At 39.3% G+C, this 25,705-nt stretch overlaps 1 protein-coding gene across 1 annotated transcript in view; it reads left to right on the forward strand.

The window, feature by feature from the left end:
• Nucleotides 1–5,422: 5,422 nt before the first annotated feature.
• The window catches only part of COL21A1 (collagen type XXI alpha 1 chain), a 90,786-nt gene continuing 70,503 nt past the window's right edge, over nt 5,423–25,705 (forward strand). Inside the window, exon 1 of the mRNA XM_063153406.1 lies at nt 5,423–5,468. The gene's annotated coding sequence lies outside the window, so the exon portion shown is untranslated. The remainder of the gene's footprint in view (nt 5,469–25,705) is intronic.

The raw sequence follows: 25,705 nt of genomic DNA on the forward strand, positions 1-25,705 counted from the left end.
TCACACTCAGTGTGGCACTCTGAAAATCATAGAATGGTTTGATGGTTTGAATTGAAAGGGACCTGAATCATCTTGGTCCAACCCTCCTGCCATGGACAGAGAGACTTTCCATCAGACTGAGTCACTAAAACCAACCTGGCCTGGAACCCTTCCAGGAGTGGGCCATCCACAACTTTTCTGGGCAACCTGTTCCAGTGTCTCACTATCCTCACACAGTAGTTTTTCTTCCTAACATCTAATCCATATCAAACCTAGTATCTAGCCTGCCCTCTATTAGTTCAAGGATGAAAAAAAAAAGTCTGAAGGTGCCAAAGTGCCTATTGAACTAATATAGCATTGTGCAGTGAAAAATGGGGAGGCTCTTATTTTTATTTTTTTGAATAGATAGAAATCTGTAATATTTATCTGAAATCTTAGAAGTCCAAGAAATGCCTATTTTCCAAGTTTAGAAGTTTCTATGCAGTTTAAATACTCCTGTCTTCTGTCTTAATGTTCTGTAACTGAAAATCAAATGCACTACCCCTTTTGTAAAGACCTATTTCATTCATTAGAGCTATTGACATGATGTAATTTCATTCCAGACTTGTATAAAGCCCTAGTTTAAATGTTCATGGAGTAGTTTCTGCTCAGTGTTTACACAAAGAGACAGGGCTCCTAAAGCCAATTTAAGTGTTTGTATCTCTAGCCTGGAGTGCCTACATTAGCATCACTAAGCTGTAAAGAGCTGTCACTTAAACTTTGGAAATACAGTTTTTCAACCATGCTTATTTTAAGCAATGGCTTAAATGACAGGGATTGTGGAAACTTCCGTTTTGGAGATCCTGGGCTCCAGCTACTATTTTCCAGTTGTTTCTTCTCATGCATTAGCTTTAATTTCTCTTTTACAGCTCCAGTCTCTGCTCACCGTAACAATCCAGAATTCATTTCAGAATCTTGACTATGCCACGATGGTAAAGCAAAGTATGTTTATTGGAGAAGTGATGGAAAATACAGAAACATTGGTTTGCCATAAGGTGGTTGAATTTCTGTCTCTTAAAATACAACCTGCTCTTGTGGAGATGGTTTGAGAGTGTGATGTGGTTGCTGACAACATAATTAAGTAAATGTCTTGCATTGCTAGTTCTCTAAAGCATAAATTCTAAGTGGGGTGATGACTGTAGAACCTGTGTTTATCAACATTTCCTACTGAGGTGGTGCATCTGTCCCCCTTGTTTTGCTGCTGCTTTTATATTAAATCTGGTTTTGCTGATTCCTTTGCCAATGATTCTTTAAGCAGCTTTAAAACACTCATTTGTAACACCTTTGTAAATCTTGACGTTATCTAGAATGCAACCTCATTAGGGTGTGAGGTGACACCCTGCTGTCCTAAACACAGCCTAATCTCTTACTAAATTTTGCCATTCACAGGCAAACATACAATTATCAGAACCATAAGCACACTTATTATGTATGGGATGTCTGCTGAGGTGTAAAGAATTTTTGTTATTTACCAGAGTGGGCTTGATCCCATGAGAATTATCTGTCATACACAGGCGTAAATTGAGCTGGCTCAGAGTCTACAATTATCTCTGAGCTTATTGGTTCCTGGCTGACTTCCTACTATTTAGTGGCTGATTTTAAGGGTGGATAAAAGTAAAAATAGGCACAGAATTTCACTGAAACTTCAGGCCAGACAAGCCTGAGAGCAAAAATCATGTTTGAAGCTAGAAAAAAAATATTTTTAATTTCAAAGCACAGAATATTTAGAATTGGAAGGAATCCAAAAGAATTATCAAGTCCCCCTCTTAAGCAAACAGCCCATACTAGGATTGAACCTGAAAGGCTGGTATTATTAGCATCATCCTCTCATCAGCTGAGTTAATCTCATGGTCATAGATAAGGAATATCAGTTTGGCTGTCTACAATATGTAGAAATGTCACTATTTTGCATGTGATCACTAGTGCGAAATACCGAAGTTGATGTAACTCAATCAAACTACATGACCTGAACTCTATTGATTGGAAATTATTTAAATATGTGCATTTTTTGAACCATAATGCAGAACAGTATACAAATTTAAAACATGCTGGTTTGTGATCAGTCTTTTATGCCCCACCACTTCATCTGCTCCATTTGTCCCTCACTGAAGGACATGGGAGAGGGCTTTTCCTCAGTGTTGCAGCTAGGAGGAAAAAAGGAGAATTTGTGTCTGGTTAATTGGAGCTTGGGAAAATTGACTTTTGCATGGTTTCTCCAGTGCTGAGTCATGCTACTTCCATGACTCACATCCTCAGGACAATGTTCTGCAAACACTATCCAATATGCACCATGTATGCAAACACCAATATGCACACCATGGAATTCTTCTCAGTAAAGCCACTTTAGAGTAAGGAACTTCTGAGTACTTGTGCAGTACTTGAGTATGCAAGTCATTACAGCAGCAGGTCTACTTAATAATGAAATGTTTATTGATGTGCATTTTATATTTTCCAAACTTTTTCGTTGACACAGCGCAGCCATGTTCCTGTCTATTCTATCCTTTAAGAATTCACTGAGGGAAAGAAAATGGAAAAATTAAAATTCTTCCTCAGCAAGGAAGAACAAAGGCTACAGAATGTGATGCCTGTTTCAGGAGGAGGAAAATAGACATAGAAGAATAGTAGGTGTAGAGGTTTTGAAAGGTGTTTTTCTTAATGCTAGTCAATAAAATTTCAGTCTTCAATATATTTAGGTAATATCAGTGCTCCTCCTGAGTTTCCACAAGGAAACAGTTTTCTGTCTACATAGCCTTGGCTAATGCAACTTGATTGTAAAATAAGCAGAAACTTAATTTGAAACCACAGAATCCTGAGACAAAGAAAGACATCGAGAACTTTCACAGCGTGGGAGGAGGATGACACAATTTTTGATTGCCTGAAGCTAGATAGGAATGTAGTAGAGACCTCAAAATGACTAATTTGGATGCAATTTGTGCTTAGATTTTAGACTGCCTTTTCATTTCATTTAATTTCTGCATGCCCTCACTGGGCACCATACTGTTTTATGCTTTACATAAGAACATTTTTTTCTCCTCTTCAGACTCATTATTTAGGAAATAACATCAAGTGCTACTAACATGTAAAAAGCTAAAAAATCACCATTTTAATAATTTGATAGTAGAAAAATTTTAATAGATGAATAAACATGGTAGCAACACGATGATCTACTGGGGGCTGTGTTCACGTCCACTTTGTGCATTATCTCTTCTACCATGACCAGGATAAGGGCTAACAAGACTTATACTTCTATCCCATTTTTTGGGTGTAAATTAAACAAAAGTTTTTGGGTTTTTTTTGGTGAAGCCTGGGAGATCACTGGTAGATTTAACTCACAAGACCACTGCTTTATTAATGTAATTTTTCAGACTTATCTATAGATTCAGTTAAAGGCAAAATTTATAAATATAGTGTTATAATGTTTCTAAAGTCATTCATAGGAGATAAATTGGTTAGAGTATCATCAAAGTTTGTAAATTATTCATGCTTAAGGAGCCAGAATACATTGGCCATGAATGGTGGGAAATTTTTCATGCTATGAACAGAAATATCATCATTGTATAAACAACGGCCCAGAGGTGCTACATTAAAAAAAAAAAATTGATTCTATCAGATTTAAAGCCTCTTAGAGTTGACATTTGCTGTTATGTACTCTGCCCATGGTATAGATATTAAGATTTTTCATGAACTTTTTTACCTAAAGTAGGTATTTTCTACTCCATGGCAGTTCACTTGCAGAATTTCTTAAACATTTCTCTTCTAGAGGCTCTTTTTTAAAGTGGGAAAAAACTATACAGAAAATACACATATGTGTGTGTCTTCAGACAGATATATATACACACATATATGAATGAATTCACAACAGCAATCAAACTGCATCATTATAAAATAAGAGATACATTTGTTCATGGCTGAGCTGTTCAGTTTCCCAAACATGTGGTCAGAGGAAGGATAGGAAACTATCACAGATGTTCCTTTCAGATGTCCCCAAACAGTGCCTTTCTGGGATACAATTTAGAAAGAAAAGCATCTTTTAATCCTTTGCTGTATGGGGAAGGAAGACAACGCCAGGGTTGATTTTTAAAATTTCTGTCTTATTTGCACTTAACTGAAAGGTGAAAACCCTTTCTGTCAAGTGTGGAGGTGTTTGGCTAAACTTTGTGTGTGATGGGCAATACAGACACTTCCTACCTTGTTCATTCACAAAAATCTGCTGCTCTTTGGTGATCCTCAAAAGAGGCTTCCTGTTAAAGCATATTGGGGCTACATTTGAAGCCAGACTTGTCTTTTGGCTGAATGAACTTTGCAAACACAAGGTTTTACACAGGCGTGGGTATAAGGCAAGCAGGAAACATCTGGGGGAAGAGAGAGGATGAGGTCTCTTACCACAAAATAGATGAATTGATCATGGATACTGGTGTGCCCACAGTACAAATAAACCACTCTTGGAAAAGCATCAAGATAACAAGTTGGCCCCAGACCCTGAAAATGGCAGTGGCAGAGGGGATAAGGGCTTTTAGTGTGAGAGCAAGAAGCCTCTGCTTGCGACTGCTGGCATCCATAAACCACACTGGTTTCTACTGTAGGTGTGCTTTATTCACAGAGAGCTAGGGAACAGCACTCCCCTTTGCGCCTATCAGCCTCAGACCCATGTTAGCCAGGCACCTAGTCCGATGAAAACACTTCTGTGTTAGTTACTTAATGTTTTTCTCCATATGCATTCTGTCACAGAAGGGCAAGGCTTATATGACACAGCTCTGATGTTTCTCCAAGAGCTTTCATGCATGTGCAGGAACAGACAAGGGGAACATCAATCACCTGTAAATAAATAATTAGGGAATGGCCCCAGAGGTCTTAAATGCTGCTTCACCTGAGCCAAGCAGGCTTGCATATCTCTTTCAAGTGTGAGGATTCTCAAAGTTTTTGTGAAGGTGGCGAGGAACATCAGCTCCTGCTTTTAGTAAAACCTTCTTACACATGAAAATCATATGCTTGTTGTCTAAACACAGTGTTCCCAATAGTCTGTCTCCTGGACACAGCAATCTCTGAGGCCAAGACTCAGAAGTCATTATGTCCCTCACCTGGAGAAGAAATACTGAACGATGGGCAGGAGTATATTACCAAACTACTTCAACCCACCGGCCTGTCCCTCTGGTATCCACCAGCTTGCTGATCCCCAATGCAGCCGGGGGTCGGGCTGCTGTTCCGGAGCGGGGAAAGCCCGTCCGAGCCGGGGCCGTGCGGGACGGGGGCGACACTGGAGCGGGCCGCGGGCCAGCGGGGCCGTGCCAGGGCGCGGGGCGGGCGGGGGCGGCGCTGCCGGCGGGGCGGCTCCGCGGGGCCGAGGCTGCCGCGTGGAGCGGGCGCGGGGCAGAGCGCGGCACGGCGGCGGGAGCGGCCGGCGGCAGGGGGGGCACCGCGGCCGCGGAGGGACGGAGAGCGGCCGCCTGCAGGTCAGAGGGGTCCCGGGGACGGGGGGCCGGGCGGGCTGCCCGGGGCTGCATCCCTGCGGGGCTCCCCTCTCTGCAGGGACAGCCGGGACGGGCACAGACACGGGCCAGGAGCGGGCAGGTGCAGCCCCCGGGGCGGCCTCGGGCAGCCGCCGAGGGAGCCGGGGGGCTGAGACAAGGAAACTTGTGCCCCCTTCTTAGCAGGAAGCTGACAGTACACTGTGTCACTGATGCAAGGTTGGGATTGTTTTTTTCTCTTTTTTGCAACGTGACTGTAGTGCGTGCAGGAGATTGGACTAGCATGACACCCTCGCTTAGTTATTGGCACGGGATGAAATAATTTATGTCCTGCTATGTCCTTCTGTGCCATATAGAAACCTGCGTTATTCTTGCGCTGTAACCAGTATTGGATTAACTGCTTTAATAGGTTGTGGCATGGGAGTACAAACTTTACAAGAATTAGTAAAGTAGACGGGTTCATAATAACTGCAATTATATTTGTTTCTGTACCTGAAAAGAAAAAATTGCCCTGTGGGCCGCTTCTGATTATTACTGTTTAGTTGTGTAATGCTTGGATGTACACAGTATTTTCTGTGCTTAAAGGATCTCATCTTCAAGGATTAAAAGGCTGGGAAACCTGTCAACTGATTGATTCTGAAAGTCTTCCAGCTTCCAGGCACCTGAGAAAGCCTTGTGGATCTGTTAGTAAACTTGGAGATTTTCTCCAAACCTTATTAATTGTGGTTGTTCTTATATCACTCAAATATTTATTCAAAAACAGTGAACTAAAGGAAGAGCACAAAATATTTCTTTGAGGAATTGTGCTGAGTAGTTTCCTTAGGAAATTTATTTTTCAGCATGAAGACTTTGACAGAATATAACATGCTAAAGTTGAGTAAAATCAAAAATTTCATTTGGGGATGCATAACAGGATTATAGCAGATGTGTGATGGCATCACTTGGTAGTTGTGATTTTGGGGTTTGTATCTGGTATCAGTACTGTCTGGGATTCTGGACACCAAAATTCCAGCAGTCTTACTAGTTGAGTAGGAGATGAGTAGCCAAAGGTGGTCAGAGATCTAGGAAACATAATCTTTAGGAAAACAGTGAAAGAACTGGAATGTTGTGGTCTAGGGAAGCAAAAACTGATGAGAGATGTCGTAACAATCCTTGTTAATTAACCTGTGTAATTGGTTTCTGCAGAGTGGTGAGAAGCAAACTCTTCTCCACATGCAGTGGAGATATGACAAGAGACAGCTTGCTGCAGGAAAGATTAGGTTAAATTGGTAGGGAAAGTCCTGTCTAATTGTACACAGAATTGAGCATTTAATGTCCATCCAGTCACCATAAATCCATAAGACAAATGTGATCCTGCCTTCCTGTTGTCAAAGACACTAAATGACCTCTCCAGGTCCATTAAAGATTCCAGGGGTGGTAGATGCAACTAGGAGGACCAGCCTGTGAACTCATACACTCCTGATGATGATCATGCATATCAAAGAGCCAACTCTGTAAGGTAAACAGGGCTCAGTGGTCCATTTGTAATATTTCACTCACATGCCTAACTTTTACACTAGATTTTGTGATTCTTCTCCCTTCTGCTCAAACTGCATTTGCCATTGAAGTCTAAGAGCAGTGATGTGTGATCTGCTGATGGACATCACATCTTGGTTTGGTACCATCACAGCCAGTAAATTGACTATTGGTAAATGTTAGGAAATTTCAGCTTCGTTGTGAAGTACAGTTCTGCAAAGCGGATCACATTGTTTCCTTTGAGTCTTCAGTAATTACCTGAGTGTCTCAGAAAGTCCATGAGGCAGAACTACTTTGGTTTAATTAATATCTTTATTGGCTATGATTATCATTGTGTAAAATGCTCAGAATATAATTCAGTTTGCAAGCATACTTTGAAATTCGTAGTTTTTTCTGCTACATTTCACAAGGTTTTGCCTGCAGTATTAGCCAAACTAATTACAGAAATAGCTGACTGAAATGAGTAGGGATGGTTTTCTTCCCCTTACCTCCATTCTAGAGCTTTTTACTGCTTACCTCAATATTTATTCTTTTATTGTGTTGTTCTTTGTATTATGCTTATGAATTTAAATGTTAATTATATTACAAATTCTACTACAATCTTTGCTTCCGAAAATTAGCTTTCCAGTCCAAAAAAAGATCGCTTGAGTTTTTTGAACATTCCTATTTTATAAGAGTGGGAACAGACAAGGTCTAACCTATCTTTCTAGATTAGTTGTTACTATTTTGTGTCCTGTTTTCTGCCCTTAGTATTTGGAGAGGCATTGAATAAAGCTGATTCAATCTTTCTAGTGTCTCTTTATGAAAAAAGAGACCCTTTCAATGCTCTTAGTCATCTGTTTTATTAAGATGTCTTTTTTTCTGCCTTTTTTCTCTTCTTTGAGCTGACATGACCAGAGCTGAGCCCAGTAACCCTGCTGAAGACATGCTGTTCCTGAGGCATCTTCTGCTCCTTGCTTCTCAGCTGCTTTCCATCACACCCGTGGCAGCGTGGCAGGCTAGAGTGCTTGAAGTAACCAAGATGTGCCTTATAAAATGTCTTTCATTTGTTTTTTGTGGTTTGTTGCTCTGGACCCCATCAGAGTTTCTCTGAATCATCTCAAGGATGAATTTTGTCAGGGTATAGCAGTCGGGGCTCCCCATGGAGGGGTGACAGGGGTGAGCCTGGCCTGTCCCACTGCCCCAGCACGGAGCAGAGTCTCTGGGGGCACCAGGGCAGCCCCAGCCCTGCACATCTGGTACCTCCCTTGGAATGGCTGAGGCCAGGCTGGGACCTGGGCCTGCACTGGGACCTGGCTCCATGAGGCCCATGGCCAGGTCAGGCTGGGCTGTGGTGTCGCGGCTACAGGGACTGAGGCCCCACGGGGCTGACATGGCGGCTTGAGTTGTGGGAAGGGCTGGTGAAGGCCTGTTGCTGCCACAAGCCCTTGACTCATTTCAGAGCTTCACTGACCCAAGTTTTGTGCTGGTAACATGTGAAATCTACCCATCAGCACAGTAGTGGGTGTCGTAAACATCCAAAAATGTTGAGCTTTAGGGAGGGTGGGCCCACACAGCCTGGAAGGTCGGCTTTGCCATTTGTTCCAGGGTGACCGTCACAAAGGGTCTGCCTGAGAGTTTAGTTTCCCCAGTTACACAAACCAACATGACCTCTAGAACGGGTGTTTTGTGATAGAGAAGTGTGTGCTTGAGCACCGCGTTGTTCTGCAGCATTCCTCGCCTCGTCTGTCCTGCAGTGTGTCGGGCTGCAGGGTTTGCTGCCTGCTATGCATTCTCTGCATGGAGAATCCAGGGCACTTCCTCCAGCACTGCTCAGATCTTTGGGTTGAAGGTGGCTCCTCCAGCCACGTCTGCTTGTAAGTAGCCAATACTAGTCATCTGGAGTAAAATTTAGGGTAAGCAGACAATTGTCAAGAAGATTGCTACACCATGGCAATACATACTGTTTTGTTGAGTAAAAACAACCCTATAATAATCAAGGTGTGACATTTCTTCCCCGGTTTTTGCCCATGAAAATCGGCTGAGCCCTGCAAGGCTTCTGTGTTCCTTCATTTAGAACTGGTCTGGCTCTGGAAAAAGCACAATATGTGGTAGAAGAAAACTTAGGCGTGTGGGAGCGTAGAAAAAATGTCTTGGGGGACTTTTTTCCTCTCTCTGGTTTCTGTGGTACTGGGGTACAGTGAGACTTACAAAAGAAACTTTTCCAAGCTGCTATTAATCTGCACAGACATTGTTTTAAAGCACTGCTGATTGATTTAGTCTTTGAGGGTAGATGTCAGGCACACTATTCATGATTAACAGCAGATAGAGACCAGGGAGATGAGCAATGTTGATCATACTGAATAATACTATGAGCGGAGAATACAAGGTAAATATGGGTCAACCTTTTGGAATTTTGTGTGATTTATATAATTTCAATGTTGAGTAATTTATATAATTTCAATGTTGAGTAATTGATCTTTTTATCAGTGTGCTTTATGCTGTAGTGAAACAGGATTCAAATAGTGAGAAGTTAATAGTTGCTCCAAGTAAAACACACAGGCACTGGAATGAGACCCAATCTCTATAACTAAGAACATGCAAAAATTCCAGGGAAGTTTGTTTGAACTCGATGTGGTGCAAAATAAAACTATCATTCATGCCAATGAGATTTCATTTTTCCTTGAATTTTCTGTCTGTTCAAAACAAGCCAGTTAAGTGTACTGTTTTAGCACATAGGAAATATACATTTCTACCTTGCATATTTGTAGTTTAAGGCTGCTTCATACTTCAGATTTTTGTATTCCAAGATTTTTCTCTCTCCTGTGGTTAGTTCCGGTAGCTTGTCTGAAGCTCTAGTTTGAACTAATAACAAAGCTGGAGGCTTCTAAGTAATGACAGAAATGAATGCAGATGTGGCAAAATGAGCAGGCTATGGAGATCACAGAGGGTAAGACAAGGATGGACTGGGATGAATTGCAGGTCCTCTGGGGCAGGAATGCTTGAGAAGTGGCTGCAAGGGCCCTTTGGCTGTGGAGCTAGTGGTGGGGGTCTTCTGGCAGTTGATAATGGGACAGAGGAATGAGCAGGGCACAGGGACAGGGAAGGTTTGGCTGAGATTTGTGGCAGCAGGGTCTCTCATTCCCTCACACTTTCCATCCAGACCAGTTCTTCTCATTGTCTTTTTTACTGTCCCACATTGTGGGGTGCCTTTTATGGCATCTGCAGTCATCCATTTTTACTCAAGCTAACATTTTTTCTTTCCCTTTTCATTGTCCCTTGCTAAATCCCCCCCAGGCTTTGGGAAAAGGGCTGGGATCTCAGGGCCAGTTGTTCCTGCTGTCAGGAAGGCGATAAAGGGAGGTATGAAGAGAGGTGAGGGGCCTGTGCAGAAGTGAAGACAGCACTTCAGTAACTTTTTAGAGAGAGATTTACTCCTTCTGGAGTCCTGCATGATGTGAGGGATGTCTGGCAGAGAGGCACAGCAAGTGTGCCTCAAATACACTCAGTCTCTGTCCTCGGAGGTGGTGGCAGAGTGCTGTGTAAAGAGGTGCTAATCAGTGCTTCAGGATGTAGCTCTGCCATCCCCATCTTCTTTAGCATGGGTAAAATCTGCTGCAGAAGGGGACTACTTGCTTACAAACGTGATCATTGGGTTTTTGAATGTTTTAATTAGGAAGTTAATCTTATCTGGGAGGGCTTTAAATGTGGAATATACACAGCTGTATATGTGCTGTGTGATAAAACTTGTAGGATATTTAAAGATATATATTTAACTGTTGAATATGCTAGAAAAGTGTCTTTACCCAAGCTGTCTTTGAAAAGGAAAAATTGAGTTGTTGGAATGAAGAGTGTCCCATCTTCTGTGGATGGAGTGTACATTAACAATGCCATTTGATTAGCAATTAACAATTAACAATGACATTTGAAGTACAATAACAATGTCATTTCATTAGCCCAGAACTTTTTCATATATTTTAAAGAATGCTGACTCTACCCAAGTCTCTGTATTGTTTTGCATTTAATCCAGTTTACCAAATATACAATATTGATTTGCATTATCCAGACTGAAAGTTCTTTTCCTTTTTGTATAAATTTTCAGAGCAATCGTGGTGACAAAACATGCCCTAACTTGCCTGAACTAATTTTTATCTTACATCAAAAAATGGAAGAAAAAAAACAAGCTATGAGCTCTAGTTTGAAATTAAGCCAATAATTTTTAAAGCATGCCAGCTTGTATTTTCCAAAATACGTTATAACAATCTGTACTTTCTTCATTAAGTAAAGTTAATGATTTCCAAAAGTTTTCTTTTTAGTCAGAACTGTTTCAGCATATAAAAATGAGCCCAGTTAAGGTGACTCGAAGACACATAAATGAAGAGTGCTGCAGCTGGTATAACAGCAGGAGTACATCTAGGTGTAGCCTTTAATAGACACTTGGGAAGTCCTGTCAAAAGTACCTTGTGCTTCTTTTTGGTCTCAGTTGGTAATTCCAATTCCCACCCCCTTATGAGCTCCCTGGTTCCACAAGAGTTTCCAGGATCATGTATCTAGAGGTCTAGATAAATTTGCATAGTTGTATTAAGAGTACAGTTTATAAAAGTATCAGATTATTGAGATCAGTTTAAAATTTGTGGTATAACCCTTGCTTCACTAAAGTGTGCTGACTTTTGCCAGACTAGCAGAGGAACTGCCAGCAAGCATGATGGGCTTTCTAGACTGTCAGTGTAATGCCAACATTTGAGGGAAGATGTATGAAGTAGTATGTAATTCATTTCCTGATATTGCTTGCTGAGAAGGTTCAAATTGTAGGTGCAGTTAGAAAACTCCACTCTCGGTGTCCTCAGATGTGTTATTTTTTCTTCTCTTAGTCTTTTAACCAGCTGGGATACCCTGGAGCTGTGTCCCCAAGAGACTCTATTAGACAGAGATCTAAGCAAGGCCATTTAAACCTCTTTGGTTGCAACCTTCCTTGACCAGATCAGTGTGTTCCTCCTTACTTGCACTTGGGATCTGACCCTGGTTTTTTAGTGTTTCCCCTTTCTTCATTGCACATGGAAAAGATAGAATAATATTCCCAGTTGATTAAACAGTGTAAGCATAGCTGCAGTGTCCTGTGTGGAGAAGAGGAGCAGACACATCTGTGCAATGCTTACAGGGTGGGTGAGTTATGCAGAGCATGGCTTGATAGAAGAAGCGGAAATGGACCATGCAGAACTGGTAGTACTGTGAATTCATTCCTTTCTCAGTTGTGGGAAATGTTTCAAAAAAGCATTTTTTGGGAAGTGGCTCTGAGATTACACTTTATGCCCAAGACAAAAGCCCTGGGAAAAGTTACATAATGCTGGGCTTCCATTTTATCAGACGTTTGATTACCCATGGAAAGTTGACATGGGAGTCTCCAGCTCTTTAATTCTTGGGCTTGATAGCACAGGACTGTAAAGGATAAAGTAGATCACTCCTGGAAAAATATAGACTGAGCTGAATGTCAGTGTCTTGGTAGAAGCTATGTGCCTTCTTTCCCCAGGTGGAATGGTGTCTGCCTAGCTATCACATTTTGCATAAAAATGTTTCCATTAAGAGGGAGCAGAACTGGGTGGATGAAGTGAGAGAACTTTTGAGATATATCATGGCATCCTCTGTCAACTCATGGGACAGTGCAGTGAGGAAAAGTACAGCCAAGAACATTGGAGTTATAGTGCTGCCCTTCATAGCAAAAGTAAGGTGAAACTTTATGTGGAAATATAATGATACAAAGTGTTAATATGTGGAGGGGAATTATCAAAGACAACCCCCCCTAATTACCTTTCCCACTGGAAAGAAATTTAAATTCTCACCTACTGAAAAGAAGTCCTCTTTGTCTTTCAGCAACTGTCATTTGCAGTGAAAGTAAGCATCAAATGGCAAACCTAAGAAAACCAACCAAATAAATTAAATGGCTTTTTGAATAGCTGTGTCTGGAAGTTAAGAGAGAATGGGGAAATAATGGCAATTTGGAGACCTGGAGGCATTTTTTCCTATCCCTGAAAAGTAAAATCCAGAATTCTTCGGGTCCTATGTAGAATGACACCAGCCATGAGAAATCACTGATGATAAAAGATGATAAAATGTATTCAAATGCTTACAAACTGTGAAAAATATGCCCTTTCAGTACAAAGAAGATAAAATGATAAAGGAGTTTTTTTGCTGTTTTGCTAGCATGGAAAAGAATAAGAGTTAGGGAAGGGGAGGAAGATTTGCTGAATAGAAATAACAGCAAATTCTTTTTAAAGGTCCTAGACAATGGAGGTTTATGTTTGTTATTCCCTGGTGAATTTTCAATGAGGAGAAAGGAATGTAATTGTATGCCCCTGTGATTAAGTCCATTTGCTGTGCAAAGGGGCCCACATGGCCATGGCGTGCTCATGACTGGGCTGAAATGAACATTGACAAGTTTTGCCAAAAAGGGGAGGGAAGCCGGAACGCAGAGGATTTCATTAAGGAGCTCAAAAGAGAGGACAGCTGCACCTAATTTTCAGAAGCACATATTTGTCTTCGAGGAAGCTAAGCAGAACCAAGAATAAAGATTAATTTTTATTTCCTAAAGAGCAAAGACATTCCATTTATTTTATCTTGTGTTTTCTTTTCTGATCTGGATTTAAATAAGCTATCTGCCTTCAGAAGAGGTGTTTCTAGCAAAGGAAAATTTCTTCTCTGTGCATACATAAGTAGGCCTGCTAAGTACTCACTGTAGTTGCCAGTGGTTCATTGTTTAATGGTACCTCTCAGTAAGAAGGAAAAGGCATTCAAGAAAACCATCCTGGAGCTGTCCAATACAGAGCATTTCCCTTGAAGAAGGCCTGGTTTTCTCTGTTCTTCAACACTTGACCACATGCAGTTTTGGATTTGTTTCATGGTCACTCTATGTGATTTTTAAATAGATCTGGATGATACATGTCTCCAGCTCCTACAGAATTAATCATAGGATGCTTATTGGGCAACTGCAGGCAATGAAATCTTGCTCAGAAATCTAAGAGCTATGAAAATTCTGTTACATGGCGATTTCATTCTGAAAACTTTCTTACATTAATACTACAATAGAACTCAGGCACTCATGAGTGACACCTGAAGTAAATATGTAATCACTTTAAATCATTAACCTGTTTTCTTCTTTGAATTAACAGGAAGTAGCCTTTCCTCCTGAAAATGAATAGGTTAAGATCTTGAGAACATTTTGAAACAAAGGAAAATATTGATAATTATTACAAAAATTGTTATGAAATACTCCTATGTCCTTTTGTGACACAGACACAGATTTTTGTACTTTTCCATGAAGTAGTTATTTTCTAGTTTTTGTTGCTTACAGCTTTTCACTAGTTGATATTTTCAATGTATTTTTGTTTTCATGGAAGCTTAACAGTATGACTGAAAAGAAACTGGGTTTCTGTATTAGTATATGCACTTTTTTCTCCTTTAATACTATCTGAGAATCAATTATCATGGACATATATAGAGTTCCTCTTCAACAAATTCATTCTAAAACATACATGAGAGTATTTAATTTTAAAGAGCTAAAATATAAAGCAATGCTTATGTATTATAATAGAGTTGCTAGCTGTTGTGACTAAAATATAGCTAAATTGTGTGAATTCTCATGAATTATATAGCCCAAATAAGAACCAAGAATGTAATCACACATTTTGAAATAAGGCTCAGATACAAGAAAATACATTTTAGTGAGAGCTGGGTTTATTTCTTATAGTTTAAATAAGGAAGCAGTATATGAAACGATACACACCATCTTTGGCTCTTGATACTATGCCAAAGATTCCTCCAAAATGCTTTTTTTTTAAGGAGATGATAGTCATATAAAATGAGATTGTAAATAACCATATGAAATTATTTAGCCTATTGCGTGGATTATCTGGAATTCACACACCACTTACATAATTATTGAGGTCTCAAAGTATCTGCAAATACCACCATTTTTGCAGTGGTAAACAGAACTTCTGTGAAATTACCCTGAAAGACTTAAGTTGGCATTCTTGGAGGATTCAATATTTCAGTAGTTTTGTATTTTGTAAACATATTATCAAAATTGGAGGAATAGAATTTCAAAGAATACTTCTCTTTGTTTTTTTTAAATGAAAGACAGTGTTTGGTGGAGGTTTGAGCACTGCATATCATTCTGTAACTGGAAATAGAATAGCTGTTATTTAAAGTTTCAAGTTATAGGGTGTAACATGTATGCTTATTTATTTTGATTGCTTCTTGATCTGTTTTGTTTGCAGGCCCAGTTGTACAGACAATGCTTTGTTTATTTAGGCCTTAACACAACAAATTACAGTCCAGGTGCAGATTTTATGATCCATTGAGTTCACGATTCTTCTTTTTTTTTTGTTTTGGGTGGAAACTGCAGTCTGTCCAGTCATTTTAAGTTGAAGAAGTCACACTCTGTACAATACTTGGTTTTGTTTAAACCCACAGATGTTAGTTTTACAGCTTGTAGGTAAATGCTATAGTTACTTTTACATGTGTCTGTTAAAGTTTACGTATTTTTTATACTTCAGCATGAAATTAGATAATAACATACTTTATTAAAAGCAAATTTGCCTGTCTCTTCCTTAGTATTAAATTCTGTAAAAAAATTTCTATATTCTTTGGCAGAAGTAAGGTAACATTATTATTGGCTTGTGGCCAATAGCACGTTTCACAGCTTTTTTTAGGATTTTCCTCTTCAGGATGTCTCTGAGCAGAACTGGAGAAGTCTCTCTGTCTCTGGCACTCACTCAGTGATGCTCTGGAGCTCTGGCAGCCAGGACCTGTGGCAGGGGCTGTGCCCACGAGGTTTCAACACCTCTTGGTCATACTGTGTTCTTACCCCTTACCTTACTAGAGGACATAAATAAGCAAATGCACTTTTGAACCTTTTTAAAATTCATGTTAATTAAGTCTACTAACATTTTTTCTGCAAGGCAAGCTTAATAGACCAGGAGCATAAAAGGGACTATGCTTAGAAACTCTTCATCTGGATCCATGTTGATTTCTTTTTGTGCCTGTTGTCTGATTTAAATTATTTATTGCTATATGTTGGATAAGTTGGTTGTATAGCTTTTTTATTTTTATTTTTCACCCTGTGTAGTTCATGCTGCAGTCTTACTATGTTTTCAACAGTTTATCAATCCCAAAATTTAAAAGCTGATAGATATTTTCTAGTAACACTCTAAAAATTATTAGGAATCTCATCATCATGGTGAAAAAATACAAACCAAGTTACTTTATGTTGATTCTCCATAGCATAAATGTAGGCACTGATGAATCTCTAGATTTGGGTTTTACCACAACAAGAACCAGCAGCACCTCATTTTGTAACTAATTGCTTTGTAACTAGTACTTGTAAATGAACTGGAGCAAAAAATGTAAAAATGTGCTAATATTACCTCCATCATCTTTTGTGCTCTGATGAAAAATGGCCAGGCTCTTGGGAATGTTGGCAGACAGTTGAGAATTGTCTCAATATAATTAAAAAGAATCGCTCCCGAAAGGGAGACTGCACAACACCATGGCCTGAAGAATCTGTGCTGGTGGTGCTGTTGAACCATGGCTTTTTATTTACTGAAGGAAATACAAATTGACATTTAACACATGTATTTATCTCCAAAAGGCTTCTTTATATGAGGTCACTAAGACTGCATGCATAATGCTTTTGTCCAACTGTGTAATCCTTAGCTTCAAGTGTCATAATAAACCCTAGAAACACTACAAGTGTTTTCTCTGAAATGCTGTAAGTGATGCTCAAGATGTGCTCCCTCTTTTTTATAAATTCATCTTTTTAAACAAACAAACAAACCTGGAATTGACCACTTTTCTAAGTTTGATATTAAAAAAGAAAAGCTCATCTCAAGTTGAATAGCTCTGGAATATGTCTGAAAATGCATTTGGCATCTTTTGAAATGTCATATTTCTATTTCTGGCCCAAGTAATAATGTATTCCTTTCACTTTTTTTTTTAAACTTTGCATTAAAAATTCTGATAATATAAAATCTGGTTTTTGTTTTTTTTTTTTTTTAAATTTGAGGTATTCCTCTGAAAGCCAGGTTGTACACCTGGTTATGCAAGAAAGCATGACCTATACTTTGTTCAGGCCTGTGTGTTACCACCAATTTGCTGGGTAAGCAACTTGCCATAGGTCCTAGAAAGTGTGCCGTGTTGCTTTATTCATTCTGTTGCAAACTACACTCGTGACACTTCTTAATGGACTCTATGGAAAGTAAGCTACTTGTGTCTTGTACATTTTGAGATATGGTAACTACTTTGGAAAAATTAATCAGTGTTTTTGAAAGAAAAAATGTTCCCTATACTGCTCTAACCTCTACTGGTCATTTAATTCACCAGTGGCTAATTTAAGTCAAGGTGGCTGATTCAGAAATATGACACTCTTGAATTATTAAGAGATTCTAGGACCCTTCATAGCAAAAGGAAGCAAAAGACAGAACTGTTTGCACTTTTCTCTTGAACATGAAAGTTGCAATTGGAATGGCATGAAGGATACAGAATAGAATCATAAAATTCTTAAGGCTGGAAAGGACCTTTAGGACCATCAAGTCCAATTGCCAAATTAGCACCATTACTATGTTGACCATTAAACCATGTCCTCAAGGGAAAGTCTTTGGCTGTTTACTCTATGGATTGTAATGTATAACCCATATGGTAAAATATATAATCTCTCAGAATAGTTCGTGGTAGGTCTTCTGGTAAATAATATTTAACTGTTACTCAAAAGAGGGAGAAAGTGCCTGATTTGTTTCATTTCCCTGGTGGAAACCTAGGAGATGTGTGGGTGATGAGTGCTTACGACTGTTTGGAATCACTGCTGAGTATAGTAGCAAGTCTCATGGCCTGGGGGCCAGATGACTCTCTAACCCATATGTTGAAGATTTTTTCATGGATGTAGAGTGGGAGGAAGGAATTTGCCTTCTTCCCATGAGTAAACTGGCAAGATGGATCAGGATGCAGCCTTACACCCCCATTCCATCCCTGCAGTGCCAGCTTGTAGGGAACTGCCTACAATGCAGAGAAATTATTTTCTGCAGTTTTGAACATTGAGATTTCTAATGTTTCTAATGTTCCAAGTGCAGAACAAACTTGCATGCCCTTGTCTGTTGTTACTGTAATACCAGAAAACTCTCAGCCCTCAAGGTAGTTCTCCTCACAATATCCTGGAGATTTAGGGTTGCACTCCCACTTAAATTCCCCCAGCCCCAAGACAGTGCTGACCAGGACTGCATGCAGCTTCTGCACCCTCACTCCCCATACCCCAAGAGTCCTCCAGAGTCTTTCAGACATCTGACCTTCCGCTAGGTTCTCTCTCAGTGACCTGTAGCAATGCAGACACCCCCGCAAGGAACTAAATTACTTTCTTAAAGGCCATTATTTAAACAATCAGAGACAGGTTTACCAGCAGACACTGAGGAATATCTAAAAAGCAGCACTTCCTAGATCATCCAGAATAATTTTCGTCAGTTTATTATTCTATGTAGGTTACTTCAGCAATGGTTTTTTTTTTTTTTTTTTGTCTTATTGTTCCATAGATAATCACCTCAATATGCACTGCTGCTCCAAGACTGGGACAAAATAGAGCAGAATGTCTGGATATGTGAATTTGTATTGGGTTTGTGTGGCCAGGTTTTTCATATCAGTGGGGGTTCTGTTGTGGCTTCTCTGAGAAGCTGCTAGAAGCTTCTCCTATGTCTACAGGGTCAATGCCAGCTGGCTCCAAGGTGGGTTTGCAGTTGCTGAGCCCATCACTGACAGTGGTAGTGCCTCTGAGATCATTTTGTTAAGAAGAAGGAAAAAACCTGTGCAATGGCACCTGCAGCCAGAGAGAGGAGTGAGCGCATGGGAGAGGAGCAGCTCTGCAGACACCAGGGTCAGCGCAGGAGGGGCACGAGGTGCTCCAGGTGCCAGAGCAAAGATTCCCTTGTATCCCATGGCAAAGACCATGGTGAGGCTCTGCAGCCCTTGGGGGATGAGGGTGCAGAGATCCACCCTCCTGGAGGAGCCCTGAAGAATGCTGCAACTCCATGGGAAGCCTGTGCTGGAGCAAGCTTCTGTCAGGACTTGTGACCCCACAAGGGACTCACACTGGAGCAGTTCATGAAGGATTTTATCATGTGCAAAGGACTTACCTTGGAGGAATTTGTGAAGCACTGTATCCCATGGCACAGACCCCATGCCAGAGCATGGGAATCTTCCCCTGAAGGGCAACAGAGAAAACGTGTAATGAACTGATTGCAACCCCCATTCCCCATCCCCCTGTGCTGCTGGGAGAAGGAAGTAGAGAATTTGTGACTAAAGTTGAGGCTGGAGAGAAGGAAGGGCTTTGGGGAAGGTGTTTTTAAGATTTGCTTTTATTGCTTGTGAAAATATTTTTCCCCCTAGTAGAGTCTGTTTTGACTGTGATGGCATCTGGTAGTGATCTCCCCCTGACCTCATCTCAACCCGTGAACCCCTTGCTGTATTTTCTATCTTCCTTGCAGCTGGGGTGGGGAGTGATAGAGCAGCTTTGGTGGGCACCCGGCCTCTAGCTGGAGTCACCCCACCACAGAAAGTACAAGGCTTTTATGTAGAAATAGGGAATGAATCTGGGATCTTACAATAACAAGCATGCTAAAATAAAGAACAGCTCCATGTTGAGATGTCTGCCTGGAGCATTGGGAAATAGTGGTGTTTTTTTATGTGAGACAGTGATTTACAACATCCAGGGAGAACTTTGTACGGTATCTCCTGGTTTACTACATATTTTTTCTTAATGCTTTTTATCTTTTTTAAGGTGAAACCAGAGGGATACACAGGAATCTTGTACAGGAGGAATACCCACAGATAGTTTTTGTATAGTGCAGGACTGCTGCCCAAAGATGCTTTGCATCTTTGGAAAGCCTCCTGGATGCAGCTTGTCCATTTATTTGCAACTCTGCAGCTACTTTGTCTTTAGTTCCTTGGTGGAATGAGTGAAACTGTATGGTAGGGTTACGAAGGAATTTTATGCTTTATAAAAGTAATAGAAATAATTGCCTACATAGGCTGTAAGAGTCATTGCAGTTCAAAGAAAGTGAGCTGGATTACTTGCTGGAATATCTTTAGTCTTTTTGCAGGTGTAAAGCAGCTGGGTGTAGAAGTTTTGCATGGTTTTAATTTTTGCTTGGGATCATACTTTTCTGGAAATGTATTTCTCAAAGTACCAAATTTTGGATATACTTGAAACAGAAAATGTTTGTTTTCCCCTTTGAGTATGCATGTGCTAAAGTTCTTTTTTCTTCCCTCAAAAAACTGTTTTAAATCTTAATGGTTTGATTTAGCTCCACTGAATACAAATGTAATTATTTCAAACTTTTACTAGTTCAGGTCCTAAATTCCTCAAGAATTTCTACTATTTTCATTTCTTCATCCATCACAACCTCCTTTGAGTGAATTGTCAATATTTTCAATGAAAACAGGACTAAGTAAATAGAATCCTATCATTTAAAAACAATAGAATTGGAAAGCCTAAAAATCCTTTTTATCTATTCATCTTATGTGATTCTTCCTGGATTGAAGTCAGTGAATTTGTATATTGTTAAAATACTAACATATAATCAAATGTTTTAGAGGGCAGAATACTTCATGATACCTTGATATAGAGTACATTAAATTGAATAAATACCCATTCTTTCTGTAGTGTAAAACAATGACATAAGGTTTTGAAGCTTGAACAGATAGTTTAATCATCCTTTCCTGTGGCTATGGATTTTTTTTAAAGATCAGTCTGATTTGCTTTTAGTTGATTTTTCCAGAAATTATGGAAAAAGGTAGAGGACAGTTAAAGAATTGCAAAGGACTAGGCTTTCAAAGGAAGTTTTGATGCCTTTGGCTAAAGCAGGCATCCACAGCATTATTCTTATCCTCTCCAGCCTTTGACATTACTTATACTAAAACAAATAATAGCATAAAATATAATTTGTGAAAAAAGACAATGAATTTCATTAGTGGTCTTGCTGCTGGAATCCAAACCTGTTTGGAGGATGAATAGGAGAAAGGAATAGAAAAAAAAGGTAAGAAGACTGAAAAATAAAATTTCTTTTTCTGATTTAGGTCCTTACTTGCAGGAGGCGAACAAAGCCTGCAGACTTGTTCTTTCCTTTACACAGTACATTTATTTTAAATCCCCTCTTGTGTATTTCTCACTGCATTTCTCTTGTTTTCACGGCAAATGTTGCAGTCATCACATTGCAAATAACATCTCAGCTAAGCCAACTCTACCCTCCCTTTTTAAAAGTGTAGAACTAAAATAAAAAGATGAAAGTAAAATCAATGTATTGGGAAAAGAAAGAAGCGGGTGAGGAGCTATTGGCAGAAATGTGTGTCCCACATATGACAACCTAGTTGAATCTGACAGTGTTTATGTCCATAACTGTCTTGCTTTTCTGAGGACTTTGAGACCACAGCAGTAACTGATGAGCAATTCTGTGTATCTCTTGTCAAATGGGAATGATTCAAAAGTGGTCTTATAATTGCATTAGTTTTTACTTGGATTGATTCCATTTTTATGTTGCCTTTATGACTCTTTTTATCAACACCTATTGTTAGAGATTGTTGTACTTTTCTCTTAGAATTAAACTGATTTCTGTCGTGGTTTCACTGCTAAATGATATATAATTTAATGTAATTATATATAATTACTTTATATAATTTCTAGTTATTTCATTATTTGCCCCAATTATTGTTTCTCTTGTCAATGGCCCAACTGAACTCTATATTCCTTAGTGCAAACAAAATGTCCTCCCAAACTATTGCACCAGGTTGTAATTTCGATTAACTTTTTTCTCTTTACCTGTTTAGTAAAATAGATACTTTTACATGTGCACAGTGAAAATTTGAACTTTGAGATTTCCTCTAGGAGTTGATTGGAACATTTCTTATGTTTTGTTTTTCTTGGGTCCATCCAAGGAGGGAAAGTTCTGTGGAATCTCAAGATGCTTGATAAGAGAGAATTAACACAGGCCTTCCACAGACAGGAGTAAATCATGGTTTCCAGGGAGACTTCAAATTCTTTTGTTGCAGCCAGCAATCTGAGCTGCCAAGTGCGGTTACTTCCTTAAGTTGCCCATCCTGTATTGTTTCCCAGTCAGTCGTGTGTCAGTCCAGTAGCTCAAATGCTGTGGTAAGCTCCTTTTTCTTTAACCCATAAAAACTAATTGCCAGGTCCTGGCACAGCATCCTCTTGGAGTGGGAATAGATCCAACAAAGTACGAAGTGCCAGAATAACTTGGATTTAAAAATACAAGTCTTCTATGACTTCAGATGTTGGAGCATGAATCCAAACTGTCTCTGCTGTAAACTGGAGGAACGTGTGGGTTTGTGTGCTTTACTGAATCATACAAAAAATAAACAGTCAGCCCATGTCATTTACGAGCATTATTTGCTTTCAAAACTATGTATAGTCTTACTTGGGTTATAATATGTGTCAACTGCTTGCTTTAGTCTTCAATGTCTAGCATGGAACTTGGTTTAAACCCTTTATAAAATTTATACAAAGACTTATTTTCAAAATCTGCTGAGAAGATGATGAATTCTTGATCCTCTCTGTACCTTTATATAATCTGCATAGTACTTTATACATCATATATATATATATCAAAGCTACAAATATGAAGTGTAATCTTAACATGTAGTACCAATTCCTGTGAGTTTATCTTTTTTGCATTGAATACCTCTAATAATAGGAATTGTACTTATGTTGGAGAATGATTGCATTTAAACTACTGGTGCACTGAATTTTTTTCTTACTTATCCATAAAATGTCTTCTGGAATGAAGACTGAAGTGGTTTGCTTTATCAGTAGTTTTGGCAGTAGTTTTAACAGTTGACTGTTAAGTCAACTATTTTTACTGAGATATTTAAATTGTATCTGTGGCACAAATAATTGAAATATCAAACATCATCTTGAAGTACTAGTTACTGTCTTTACTGTGTTTTGAGGGAGAAATACAATATAACATTTAAACAGCAAAACAGACCATGCTAATGTGTACTTGAGGGACAACAGATATATGTGCAGAGTCAGGTGAGATTGATTTCTGAAAATGGAGATGAGATGTGATGTTACTGTTTCTCTGAGATCTTCAGTATTTATTCATGTTCTTCACATGCTTGGACATTCATCTTCAGCTAACTCAGCTGCTTTGCCATTAACTCTGCACAGCTCTCATTGCTGCAGCTGTGGACTTGAGCCAGAGGTCTTTGTCTGCATCCCTTCTCAATTTTCCATGTATTTCTCCAGCTCCATTAGGAGATCTCTGTTTTTTAGTCTGTCTGCCAGGTAGGCTTTAGATTCGTAGAGGGAAAGTAAACAAAACCACACTCCTCCACCTTTCTTGCTGTTGTAAAAAGAGAGATAGCAAAGGAAGTGGAAATGGGTCAGGTGGCCCAAGTAATGCCTGCATTAGTCTTTTCTTTTCAAGGTAGTCCAGGCATTGCTTTCTGCTTGATTTCAGGGTTAGGAAGTAAAATATCTGAAACTGTGCACTAAGTGTACTTTATATTGCCATGTATTCATATATAGACTTAGTACAGCTAAGGATTAGCCAGGATTGAACCATTTTATAATGGCTTTTTATCCTTGTTGCACTAATACTTAAAAAAGAAAAAACACAAAAGAAAATTCATAGTATGTGTAACTTAAACACATAATTTTCTTTCTTGACCCCTCTTAATTAAACCACATCCTTAATCATATATTTAATGTTGTAGAAAACTCCTGGCGTGAATGTAGTTATACTGCTGATTATGCCAAAATCTTTTATTCCAACATTGAAAAAGAAAGAAATGGTATGAAGGATACTGATGTACTTGTCACTTTTGGAGATTTTATCTATTTATAGGCAATCCTGCATTTATGTACATGTATATAGGTGCAAACCAAGCTTAAATTAATCATATCTTTACAGCCTCACCCTTCTCAGGAAATGCTGTTATTTTAAATGTTTGCAAGTATAACAACCTCATCAGTTGTGCCCACCAAGAAAAACAAATGAATAGGAGCAATATGTGGAAAACATGAATGCAGGAGGGAACTGAAAACCAAGTGGAAATAAACACAGATGCAGATGAATTACATGATGAAAGAAACTGTCTTAGACTTTTTGAATGCATAGGACTGGTAGTATTAGGTAGAGATAGAAATAAAGAGCTAAACGTAAATTGCCTTAATATTTTATTTGCAAATCCCATTAATTCTGAAAATGAAGGGAGCAAATATAAAAACATGGTGATGAAATATTGCATTACTTTTCCACATTACTTAATGCATATTAATGATGATTTTCAAGGGTTCCTTTTTCTGGCTGCTCAGTTTCTGTAGTATTGTGTAAATTTTGAAAAGGCAAAGAATCTTTCTATGTCCTTTCACTCCTTTCACTCCTTTCACTGTTGTAATGTCTTCATACTTGGCCCTTTGTACACCAAACTTAATGATCTCTAATTGAATTATGAGAGGTTTATGCAGTGGTGCAATATGAGAGAAGTGTTAACTTATTCTTGGAAAGCTTGCTAATATATATAACCTTTAGTCTGGTTATTTTCTCAGAATGATGGAAAAGGTTAAAACCATACCCCTCCTGACTTTCTTCTTAGGCAGTAACTAGCAGTGGGAAGAATTGAAGGAAGAAACTCTTCCTTTCAGTGTAATTCTTCAGCAAGAAATCTTCATGCAGCAGAGAAGCCAGAAGATTTTGGAGAGAAGAAATCTCTTTCTATGAATTTGAATAGTGACAAAACTGCACTGAAGAGCCAATATTTTTGATTCTGTAAGATTCCAAATTGCTCTAAATGGAAAGTTTCCTCAGAGAGTATTCATGAAAAGAATAAAATTATTTATTTGTCTGGGCACTGGAAAAATTGCTGTGGAAAGACTGCATCAGTAAACTGCCCTTTGAGATGCAGAAGGTGCTGCTTTTAGGCATCGTAAATGCAAGGTGTAAATACTGCCTAACCTGCTTAGATGCATAAATTTTCTGCTGAAAACTTAAGTTGGATGTGAAATTATTCTGCTGTGCATATAGAGATGTCATTTGAACCTCTGTGTACTTCTGTGCAGCAAAGCTATTCTGGGAATTGCGTGCCTTTGCATCTGTAACACACTGACAGTCTTGAATTAGTTTGAAAATCGCGTAGAGGCTGTTGGTTTCAGTAATGGCTGTACCACATTTCCACTATATAGGAAACCTGAGTTCCATTCCCTTCCCAGTCAGCAGATTTCAGTGGCCCTGTTGGTGCAAATGCTGCTGCACGGCAAAATTGCTCTGCCCAGAAGAAAGTGAGAAATAAGTTTCAGGAACTGTCCCAGTGGTTAAGGCTGCCTGCAGGGACAGCATGTGGGTGAGTTGCTGTGTCACTGGTTTCCAAACCTCGCTGAGTTTTCCTCCTGTGCACAGCAAACAGTGAATGTACATGGGGGAGGCTATCACCTGTCTCTCACCATGATCTCATGGAGTATGGCTGATGCAGCCAGGTTTTATTGTGCCACCTTTCTCTCCTGCTTTTGGTGAAGGCAGAAATAATACTTTGTGAACTCTGCTCTGGAGAACTGGGTCTTACACTACTACCCCATTGTTTCAAGGGTCTGATGTTTAGTAGCACTGCTAGGACCTTATCTTTTGTGTACACTCAGATGCAGAGAAATTTGCCTGAGTCTTGATTCAAATCACTCGGAT

The sequence above is a fragment of the Melospiza melodia genome, chromosome 3, assembly GCF_035770615.1.
Source record: "Melospiza melodia melodia isolate bMelMel2 chromosome 3, bMelMel2.pri, whole genome shotgun sequence".
NCBI classification, from domain to species: domain Eukaryota; kingdom Metazoa; phylum Chordata; class Aves; order Passeriformes; family Passerellidae; genus Melospiza; species Melospiza melodia.